Source organism: Epinephelus moara, unplaced genomic scaffold, assembly GCF_006386435.1.
Source record: "Epinephelus moara isolate mb unplaced genomic scaffold, YSFRI_EMoa_1.0 scaffold1250, whole genome shotgun sequence".
NCBI classification, from domain to species: domain Eukaryota; kingdom Metazoa; phylum Chordata; class Actinopteri; order Perciformes; family Serranidae; genus Epinephelus; species Epinephelus moara.
In genome coordinates, this window is record NW_026078720.1 from 1 (window position 1) to 10,589 (window position 10,589).

Below are 10,589 nucleotides of genomic sequence, written 5' to 3' on the forward strand. Positions count from 1 at the left end.
CAAAGGCAAGCCACACCCTTGGGGGGTAAAAATATACTTCCTGTGTGGGGAAAAAGGCATGGCCTATGATTTCCTGCTGCACCAAGGAGCTAAAATGGAGATATCAGAACAGTGTCAGAAGCAGCTGGGACTTGGAGCTGGAGTGGTGTACCAACTCAGCCAGCGAATCACAGAGGCCAACCACAAGTTGTACTTTGACAATTATTTCACAACTTACAATCTTCTGGAGCTGCTGGCTGAGAGGAGAATTCATGCTGCTGGGACATCAAGGGTCTGTTGCTTTGCCAGGCCTCCTCTACAGTCTGACAAAGACATGGCTAAAAAGCCGCAAGGAAACTGTGGTTTAGAGCAAAGGAAACACTTCGCACATCTATTAAAAAAGACAGGTGCGTTGGAGAGAGAAGACCAAAAAGTTGCAAAAGGACTCCCGCACACTGTCTAACTTGCAATAAATAATTAATTCACGACGTTTCGGTACTAGACCTTCATCAGGCAAACAAAAGGTGGCACTGGTCAAATGGTTTGACTATAGACCAGTTGTCATGGCCTCCAACTTTGCTGATATTCAGCAGAATGGATGAAGTGCAGTGGTGGGACAAAAAGCAGGCCTGATTTTAGAAGGTGTCCCATCCAGAGGTGGTCAAGCTATACAATGAAGCAATGGGTGGTGTTGACTTGCTTGATCAACTTGTCTCTGCTCTCTCTCTGTGCTTGAAGCAGCAAAACAGCCCCACAGCATTATGGTCCCACCAGCATGTTTTACTGTGGCAACTGAGCTCTTAGGGTAAAAGGCTTCGTCCTTCCTTCGCCAAACAAAAGCAACATCCATGTGCCCGAACAGCTCAAGTTTAGTCTCATCAGACCAGAGGACAGACTTCCAAAACTCACGCCCATGTTTCAAATGTTCACGGACAAATTTCAGCTTGGCTTCGATGTGCAGCTGTGTGAGTTTTCTTGGACGATGACCTCGAAGCCCATCACGATGAAGTTCTTACAACAGTCCTCCTTGAAACATCAAGTCCAGAAGAGGCCAGTTCAGCAGATCAAATCCAATGCTTGGGCAGTGACTTACGGCGCCCTGTAAGATTCTAAAACCAAACCCTGTTCTTTTTTCCTAAACCTAACCACGTGTGTTTGTTGAAGGCAAAAAAACGTCAATACACAGTGTTGTACTGACATAGTGCATGTAACAGGATGAAGTTGACACGGCGTCCCAGAGAATCAACAACCAATGCACCCAGGATACCTTGCTGGTCGTATGTGGACATAGAAAGTCCATGACCCAAACGTCAATATGTGACGAGGTCAGAGTGACAGTGTGTTGCTCAGCAACAATCAATCTTAGCAGAGATCTGGGGCCCTTATTTATACCCACTGTGTATGCACAAAAAGGGCTTGAAAAGTGCATACGCCACTTTCTAAGCATAAATTGGGATTTATAAAGAAAAACAAGGTAATGTGGGTAAATTTAGGCAAACTCTGACCCATGTGTAAGCACACTTTGAAGACGGGAAATCGGCGACCAAGATGGTGAGGTGGTGAACTGAAGCCAGATTGTTCATAACATTGAAATGCAGCAGTTTTCTTTGTGTTTGTGCAACTTGTATTCCGTGTATCTACACAACACATGTTCAAAGCCTGTTGAAGAAAAGCAGATCTACGCCATGAGAACACAAGAACCCTCTCAGTCTCATGTTACCAGAATAGAATCCAGAGCTGAGTCAGGAGGAGAAGAGCCGACATACAGTAGATGTGTCATGACTGGTCATTACTGCTGCGTTTGGCTTTGGCGACAGAAATCACTCACTGTTTCATGTTATTTTGCATCTACATCATATTTTATATACTGAAACTCAAGACTGGCCGACAGAGGTGGCTAAGGACTCTGCTGATTCAATAGTGGAGCTCAAAACTTTTCCATAAGCACTTTTTGATTGCAAAAGTTTCGGCACCTTAAATCTCAAATCAAATACTGGTCAGTATTTATGATTGAATGTAGGTGTGTAGAGGGCGGGATATGAGGCTGAGTCCACGTGTGGACATTTCCAAGTTGATTTGGGATTTAAAAAATAAATTTGCTTCCTGGCAGATGCACGCATGTTATTATCAATCAGAATACTTCATGGCATACGTACATTTTCTCATTTGAACGTACACAAACATTTAGTGTGGATTCTGCTGGGGATTGTTGTTGACTATTTTCCTCTCCAAAGTTTTTGAAACCTCGCACATTCGACCACGCCCAGTTTGTTCCTAACAGAGTACGTCTCACTGTGCTTTGTACAATTGTTCTAGACACTGTGAAACGCTAAGAACTGGCAGTACAGCATCCACTATCTTCTTTCTGAGTTCCAGACTGATTTCTTTAGTTTTTGTCATGATGAAATCGCTTCTTTCCAATAAATTTTAGAGGAGTCCCTCTCAATCAAGTGTTCCAGTGCCACGAGCCCTGTTCATTGGAGTCCCCTCAGTTAAGTTCAGTGCTGATTCATACCAGGATATGAGGTTCCTAACAGTTGTTTGGTGCTTTATCTATGTACATTTTCTGAAGAAAATGTTATTGTTAGTTATAAATATTTGATCAAAATATTGCTGCTAGCAGTATAGAAAGCTATCACCAGGAACAAGGGTAAAGAAACATGGCAAACAACTGTGGAGGAAATCTTTTTAACAGAGAAACTGACACATACTGAGACAACAAGACTCACAACTAGAAAGAAAATGGGAAAAATGGACTCTATACAGGACTCAAAAAGACGACCCTGGACTGGACAGCAGATACACTGATCCTTATGACTGTAAAAATGTGTATTTAAATATTTTTCAATTATTTTATGATGCTGTTGTAACTTTGTTGACATTTTATCAACATGTTTTCAGACATTTTATTAACTTTTTTTTTTCAGACATTTTATTAACTTTTTTTTCCCAGACATTTTATTAACTTTTTTCTGAGATTTTTTTGGACATTTTATCAACATTTAAATTTTTTTGGGGGATATTTCATTAACATTATTTTGGACATTTTAACATTTTTAAGGACATTTCAATAACATTTTTTTTAGTAACTTTTTTTCTCAACAATCTTATAAAATATTTTACTAACATGTTTTTCAGAGATTTTATCAATATTTTTGGATATTATATCAGCATTTTCTGGATATTTTTAAACACTTTTTCGGTTATTTTATCAACATTCTTTTGGACATTTTAATAATGTCTTTCAGACATTTTATGACAGTTTTTTTGGACAACTTATTAATTTTATTAATGTGACCCTCTATGTTGTGCTTGCTCCTGTCCCAACTTCTCTGTAATGTGTTGCGGGAATCAAATTCACAATGAGTGTATATTTCCAAAGGAAAACAAAACATTGAACATTAAATTTAACGTCTCTGTACTGCATTGAAGGTTTAAAAGGAATTGCAAATCATTGCATTTACATTTTACACAGCATCCCAGCTTTTTTGGTGTTGGGATTGTACTTTATTACTTTAAATCTCAGAGGGTAAATGCTGTACTTTGTATGTCACTACATGTATTTAACACTTAGTTACATTTCACATTAAAAAAATATACACTTTTATGATATTATGCAGTATAAGTCTACTAATCTACCCAGTAGAATAGAATCTTAAATTGGCTCCACATTGAGAAACTACAACATTAAAATGCTCTTACATGCATTCAGCAACAGAACCAGAATAGTTTAGAATACTTTGAGTAAATTGAGCTTAAAGTAACAGTATTTATTCAGGACTTTTAATGTCAACAAAGTCTTTTAGAGTGCTGTATTTCTACTCTTACTAAAGTAAAGGATCTGAGTACTTCTTCCACCACTGCCTTTGTATCACTAATATTTTCTTCTTCTATACAAATCCATTGTAAGGACTCATTCTGTCCACTGGAGGGCAGCACAGCACACACTATGGGACGGAGTCTGTGTGTAATAATGTGTCCAACACATATGTGTGTGTCAGTGTCAGTGTGAGCTGGGATCTCTTCACACAATATTTCACCCAGGCTGGTTTAGTTTTACAACACATGAATGGAGGTTAATGTGACTGAGTGGTTGAACAAAATATAACACCTGGAGGTGACGTCACCACTGGTATGAACTAATTTCATGCTTGCACGCCCTTTTCTGTTACTTTTGCAGTTTTCACTTAATATTAATTTATTGTTCTAAATATTTACTTAGTGGCATATATATATGGTTCCATAGTGTAGCGGTTATCACGTCTGCTTTACACGCAGAAGGTCCTGGGTTCGAGCCCCAGTGGAACCATTGCTTTACACCTGCCAGGTGTATGCAGGTTAGAGTAGTATTTCAGGTGTACCTTGCATAATGACTTGTCCTTCCATTCTATGTAGGAAGACCTGAGTGACATAGTACATTTCAATTTAGGAGTGAACCAAAAAATAATTACAAAGAATAAGTTAATGCTGAAATAATCACACAGGGAAATAGTTCAATTTGTAAACAAATATATACAAGAGAGTTACAGCCATAAATCTCATTTATATTTAATATGTTTTAATTTTTACAATTAGATAGATATTTAGGACTGACTCTCGCCCTTTCATGCATGAATTACGACTACTTCAGTCATGATGTTTTTCCTAAGTGTTTATATTCCTTTTTAGTCACGAAAAACAAAAATTTGAAGTTCATTTTTTTTTAAACATTCATTTTTTAAGGAGTTTTTTTTACATGTCCATTTGGGTGGACAGCATGCGTTTAAGTTTTAAACTTAAGAAATGTAAACCGATGAAAGAAAAGATGCAATATATGAAACTATTAAAATTTATCTTGTACCCCCTCCCTCATTTCGCTCCTTCCTCTTAACTTACCTATGTATATTTTTCTATGAATGTTTTCTACAAAAATACCAAAATCATGTCGAAATATTTTTTTTTTTTCCTCACAAAAATTGCAAGGTAGGTACAAGGTTGCAGTAATGGTAGTTAAAATATCGCGGGTGCTGCATGATGTCCACCTAGTGGACAGATGATTAATTGTAATTTCCTCCCAACATGAAATGAGTACTCAAAAATCTTAACAACTGTATAACTTTTTAGATGAATAAAACAAATGTTAATTACCTGTAAGTGTCTCCTATTGTAGCAGGGTTGGTGATCAACTCCTGAGCTGCTCAACATTTTTTTGTGTTCTGTCGGCCATCTTGGTTTTTAGAGATTTGTGCTGCACTTACAACACCTGGCCAGTGGGAGGCAGTGTGTGGCATGACGCACCAGGGTCCATAGTCATGGCTTTTATGCAACTGTAGCATCCAAACTAATACAGAAGGAAATGACCTTTAAATAACCATCACCTGTAATAAGCACTCTGCATAAAGAGCAAGGTGATCATGTTACCTTTGAAACAGGAATAAAAGCAGGTCGAGCTTTGGGAGCTGTCTTTATATATTATAGTTTTAATCACAGAGTCGTCACCAGACATTTCAAATTTAACCTCAAAATAAGTTTGGTTTTCTTTTTTGTTTTCTTATTCTAAAATTTCCTCACGTTACTAAAATGTGGTCACTGTCCAAGGTCTGAAACTGGTCCTAATAAAGATAGTGGTACACACACACACACACACACACACACACACACACACACACACACAGATATGTGGGAGGAAGCATTCACACCACACTGATGAAGTTTTAGTCAACTGTCTGTCACACCACAGATCCGGCCGGAGGCCCACACTCGCCTCCTCTCCCGGATATGTGTGTGTGTCAGTGTGTCAGTCTGTGTGTGTGTGTGTGTGTGTGTCTTCCTGTTGTTTTAGATTCCACTTCACTCCCCCACTGCTGCCAATCCCCGACCCCTGACCCCTGCTGAACCCAGCTGTCAGCTGTCCTGGCCTGCATGGGACAGCTTTCTCTCTCTATCAACTTTTTTTTTTTTTTGGTCTCAGTTTCATTCCACTTCTGTTTCTCTGAAGACATCGCTGTTATTTAGAGCGACGTGAAGAAGTCAGTGACGTGAAAGTAGAAATACTGAAGTCTGAAATTACTCCGTTACAAGTAGAAGTCCTGAATTCAAAATGTTGCTTAAGTAAAAGTACAGAAGTGTAATAAGTATCAAAAGTAAAAACCGTCATGCAGACTGGCTCCTCTCACTGTGATATGACCTCAGGAATTTAATGTCAGTTTAACATAGCTTTTTTGTTGTTTGAGCATTAAATCCTCTGTCATATGAACATAAAAACATTGAGTGCACATATTTACAGCCATTTCTTAATTCTATTGAACTTCTATTGAAGAAAATATGTTAAGTGCGCAAAGATCGTGTTTTTAATTGGCCTTGAACTAATTAAGTGAAATCAGCTTCATACATTTTAGTTAAATTAACTCAAAACTGTTGATTTAACATGAAAATATTACGTCAAGCTCCCAAGGGACGTGTTTTTGTGTCAGGTGAACCTGACATGTTGTTTTAAAAAATTGAATGAAGATTAAGTGGTTATATAATATAAAACACCCGGAGGTGACATCACCGCTGGTATGAACTTCTTTCCCGTCTGCACTTTCTTTTACTCCTGTATGTTTCTCTTACTATTCCTTTACTACATTACATGTTATCAAATGTGAAGATTGTATGGTTCCATAGTGTAGCGGTTATCACGTCTGCTTTACACGCAGAAGGTCCTGGGTTCGAGCCCCAGTGGAACCATTGCTTTACACCTGCCAGGTGTTTGTAAGTTACAGTATCACACCACTTGAATCTTGTGTAATGAATCCCCCCCTCTGTTCTATGAAGGAATAACAGAGACTGAAATGTAAATAGAGGAATAAACCAATTAATAATTACAGAAATAAATGAACAAAAAATAACTTAATGCTGAAATAAACACAGAATTAAATAATTAAATTCATAAAGAAATATATACAGGAGAGTTACAGCCAAATATGTCATTTATATTTAATGAAATTTTTTATTTTTACAATCTAAATTTCATCTAGGACTTACTCTAAACGACCATCTTACCTTTGACAGGAATAAAAGCAGGTCGGGCTTTGGGAGCGGTCTTTAAAAAGGGTAAGCCATGTAGGTGTCTCAGCTATAAAACATATACACAGTTGTATAATCGTGTGTCTGTCATATTTTAGACAATGGTGCAGTTCAGAGCAGAGCAATGTGTCTTCTCTGAGTGCATAAAATGGCTCCTAAACTTGCAGTATGTGGTTACATGGGTCAGGTGCTGGGGCGTAAATATAGACAGTGCAGGCAGTGCAATTACACTGGGACCCCTGAGGTGCAGGGGCCCGTTGAGGGAGTGGGCCCTTGCAGGAGATTCAGATTGCCACCTTGGAAATATATCTTGTCCTGCTGCGTTTCCCCCTGACGCTGCCGTGCACCCTTACACTGTAACAGCGACAGGCCACGTACCATGCTGACGTTAAAGGACACCTTTTTCCTTGGTTTCTGACGCAGCAAGTCACTGCCCAAGCACCGGATTTCAGCGACTTTGGAGTGAGACCAGGCTCCTACCTGTATCTGTAAGGACTGATTTTAAAGTCCTTTTACTGATCTACTTCATGAAGAAGAAGAAGAAGAAGAAGGAGAAGAAGAAGGAGAAGAAGAAGAAGAAGAAGAAGAAGAAGAAGAAGAAGAAGAAGAAGCCATTCTTATTAAAGATACTTGAGTAAATGTACTTTCATTTTTAATAGTTTCCTCTCGGCTGAATAATCTCCCATCCGGCACGTATGTTGCAGGTTGCAAACACACCAAGTTGGGTTTGGTTTGGGCCGTTATAGAAATAAAATAATATTAAGTTTTTTAAAATTATTTATTTATATGGAAACCAAAATTCACACAAGGAACAACAGTAAAGATTAAAAAGGAACAAGTAAAAATAAATAAACCAAAATATGCAGAAAAATATTTCAGTAATGAGAAGCTACAGAGATTTAAAGTAAACATGTTTTATTTAGCATTAATTAGTACATTAAGCATGAGGGCCTACATAAAAGGTAATATCACATCAGTAAATATATTTCATACCAATATATAACATGTTTTAATGTGTTTTAAAATGATAAAAAGACTTCTGAGTAAAATGATCACAAAATTCAAAGGACCATGAAAACTGTATGAAATATACCCTGTATAAAAGTCTATAGATTATTTCTTAAATTATAGGATATCTTAAAACAAATTAATATTTTCTATATTGAGTCATGAGCAGGTAAAATACGTTTTTGGGTTGAAGTCAGTCAGTGTTGTTGTAGCAGCAGCTTTTCTCCACACAGGGGAGGTAACAGCTTCACTTTGGAAAGAACCAAACACACAAACAGGATGTTTTGTCTCTTCAACTTATTTGTACATTTTTTATCTAAAAAACAAAATCCCTGTAATATGTTTCGTCCTTTTTAAAGTGTCCCGTGTTTACCGTCAGAAAAATATGAGGATAACGTGACTCCACAACAGGAAAAGTCAGGAGCAGCTGAAGCTGCCAAATCCTGACTCGCTGAGATGTTTTGAAATCTTACACTAAATATCCTCTCTACTCTCATCAAAACTCATTACCTCTCCTCATATACATAATCCTCATTAATCCTCCTTGTACTCGTGAACAACGTGTGAAAAAAAGAAGAAAAAAACACTCTTTGAAATGAGAGTCCGCTTCATTCCAGCTTTGGCGCCTCCAGACAAAAATATCTCAGGATACCATTAAAAAAAATGTCAAATTCAATTATGCCTTTCTCTCTTTTGGGTCTTATAACACACACACACACACACACACACACACACACACACACACACACACTTATGTAGAAAGTGAATGAAAGGAAGAGGAAGTCCTGAGGGCTTTGAAAGCATGATTGGGAGAAAGCTCTTGTGCTGGTGAGAAAGGAGAAGGTGAATAACAGGCCCTGGTAGCCGGCAGCCAGCACAAAGTGGAGTGGAGAGCTCCATTCTCCCTGCCAGAGAGGGAGACCCCTCACGGGGGTGGGTGAGGGCCCAGAGGGCCCTCGGCAGCCCGGGACCCTCGCTTAATGAGAAATTCCTGGGGATTTAGAGGGGTGCAGAGGTCTTCATTTTCTCACTGCGCCCACGGGCCCCCGGTAGCCGGGTGGTGAGGGTTCTCTTTCAGCCCTGAAACGTCCCTAGAGGAAGGGAGAGTCCCCCCATTCAACAAGAGCAGGGGCCCGCCTGCCTGCGGGATTATGTATATGAGATGTGGGTTGTAGGATCACAACCTGCCACCTTCTGCACACTGCAAAAAATGTCAAGTCATTTAAAGCTGCACCTGCCTTCACAAAGTGGGGCTTCAGCAGGGAGGAGCGTCCTATTGCCACTAATTAAGATGCTGAACATTCACACTGATGAGTGTCAGGCAGGAGCATCAGCCACAAAATGTCCCCACGACCACAGAGAAAAACATCCACATCCTCCTCTTCAGACTCATCATTATAACATGTAAACTATTTTCAAAATTAGAATGAACCCATCACATGCAAGGAATTTGACTCTGGTTGTTGATATACTTTATCATACTTATACACACAGCTTCGAGAACGAATGTACATGAAGATGTAAATATAGACAAACGCCTAATCTAACAAACATAAAATACAAAAAAAAAACCTTCACAGTTGTATGCGCCTCCTCCCATAGTTTCCATTCATGTCAGTGAAAACATGGATGCTTCACCCACTGAAGATCTATAGAATTAGCACAGTTTCAAGATTAGAGTCACCAATTCAGTATCTGACCAAATGTCTCTCCTTGTGTTCCTGAGATATGACGTTTAAACATGATGATGTCACAGTGAAGCTGACCTTTGACCTTTTGGATATAAAATGTCAGTTTATCGTTGAGTCCAAGTGGACGTTTGTGCCAAATTTGAAGAAATCCCCTCAAGGCGTTTCTTAGCTATCACGTTCCTGAGACTGAGATGGCTACATTGTGACTTTCACCTTTGACCCTTGATCACCAAAACTAATTCAGTTCATCCTTGAGTCCAAGTGAACATTTGCGCCAAATTTGAAGAAATTCCATTTAGGTGTTCTTGAGATATTGCGTTCACAAGAATGGGACGGACAGACTACCAGCCCCAAAAAATACTGTTTCTGGCCACAGCTATTGTGGGGTCACAGTGACCTTTGACCAGCAAATACTAATAGTTCATTCTTGACTCAAAGTGGGTATTTGTGCCAAATTTAAGAAATTTCTTCAAGGTGTTCACAACATTGAGACAGATGAGGTCACAGTGACTTTGACCTTTGACTATCAAAATCTGATCAGTTCATCATTGAGTCCAAGTGAATATTTGTGCCAAATAGGTAGTAAAACCATTCAGGCGTTCTTGACATACCACATTTGCTAGAATAAGACAGGCGCGGTTACAATGACCTTTGACAGTAAATGATCACTTTTATTAATTATTAAGGGCTGCTGATGCGTATGTTACACGTCACACTAAAGGCGGACACAGTTCAGACCCAAGATTCGCGACAAAACCGTTTTAGGACGTCGCAGAGAAAAGTGTCAGCGGTGTGAACTGGCCGGTCTTTGCTCGACTCAAGCCGGCTGATGATGTCACCCGACACTCAGCTGGTCAAATCGCA

At 39.1% G+C, this 10,589-nt stretch overlaps 2 non-coding genes across 2 annotated transcripts; both read left to right on the forward strand.

Annotated features, from left to right (window-relative positions):
* The first annotated feature begins 4,215 nt into the window (after positions 1–4,215).
* trnav-uac (transfer RNA valine (anticodon UAC)) lies at positions 4,216–4,288 on the forward strand. The gene has a single exon. It is a non-coding gene; the product is annotated as a tRNA-Val (tRNA).
* A 2,326-nt stretch (positions 4,289–6,614) lies between these two features.
* trnav-uac (transfer RNA valine (anticodon UAC)) lies at positions 6,615–6,687 on the forward strand. The gene has a single exon. It is a non-coding gene; the product is annotated as a tRNA-Val (tRNA).
* Positions 6,688–10,589: the final 3,902 nt, after the last annotated feature.